The 1,135-nt window shown below is 41.0% G+C and overlaps 1 protein-coding gene across 5 annotated transcripts in view; it reads left to right on the forward strand.

The window, feature by feature from the left end:
• LOC118742259 (dynein regulatory complex subunit 6) overlaps positions 1-1,135 on the forward strand; it is a 426,783-nt gene that overhangs the window by 113,678 nt on the left and 311,970 nt on the right. The window lies entirely within an intron of this gene.

Genomic DNA, 1,135 nt, shown 5'->3' on the forward strand with positions numbered 1-1,135 from the left:
CAATAACAATTGGCTTAGACCTAAAACATCATAATATTACTATTACAATGCGGTCAAATGACTTTTATTTTCCCCCATACAAAATCGACCCAGCCTAATACGCAGCTACGTACAACAAATATATTGTCGCCAACACATGGCTAGTATACACCACAGGAAGCACGCAAACAAGCATTCACACGCACCAACTACAGATCATTTGCCACAACTCAACACTCAACAACCGTTGGGTACTTACCAGACATCTGCAGCGGGTGCATGATTTTCGTGTATACTCGATCATCTAACAAAACCCGTTTTGCATCGTTCTCTGTATACGAGCAGAAGTATTGTTCGTTATCGACTGAGCTCAAGACGAACATGTTGGCCACAACACCCGATTGCTTTTCATACATACTTGATTGGGTTCGGGTGCTTTGCAGCTCAATATACCCGGGTGTTCGAGTTTCAACCCGAGTATGCACAAAATTTTCTTGATTGGCTTATGACGTTTTTGTTTCTACAAAAAATGTTGCCTTCTCATCGCGGTGTTCTTAGTTTTTGTGCGTAGAGGGTAAAGAGAAGGTTGAATTTTTTTTGGTAGTTTGTTTAAGTGTACATTTAACCATTTCTTATATTTTTGCTCATACAAAATGCGGCATCACGACGCCTACATCCATTTAGGTATAAATGTGTGTAGATCGGCAATGCCCAAGCCCTATACACTCGGTGCACATTTATTTTTTGTAAAAGTACTTATGTACCTACATAGTTTTAGGCTGTGTTCTAATATATACACACACAGCTTTCCACGCGAAACTATACGAAATAGATGCAAAAACATTTTTGTCTACTTCGCTTCTAATTTTTTCATTGCGTATGCACAAGCACAAAGCAACAACATTTTCGTATGCTTTGTGGGAACATATTGGCGCCAGTTACCTTCAGCGTAAATTTCTTTGTTGTCCTGCATTTTATCGCAATGTTCGGGTGTCCGTTTCATTGTTACACAAATTTTCGGGTTAGCTGCGGGTGTCCGAGTGTGGTGTTCGCTTGTGCTCAATTTATAGCGAGGGTGATCGAACAGACTCGTTCGTAACCAAAGCAGTTGTCGGGTATGCATCTCGATCGAACACATAGTAGCCGAGTGTGGCGT

Source organism: Rhagoletis pomonella, unplaced genomic scaffold (assembly GCF_013731165.1).
Source record: "Rhagoletis pomonella isolate Grant_MI unplaced genomic scaffold, Rhpom_1.0 Rhpom_scaffold_00007, whole genome shotgun sequence".
Lineage (NCBI taxonomy): Eukaryota > Metazoa > Arthropoda > Insecta > Diptera > Tephritidae > Rhagoletis > Rhagoletis pomonella.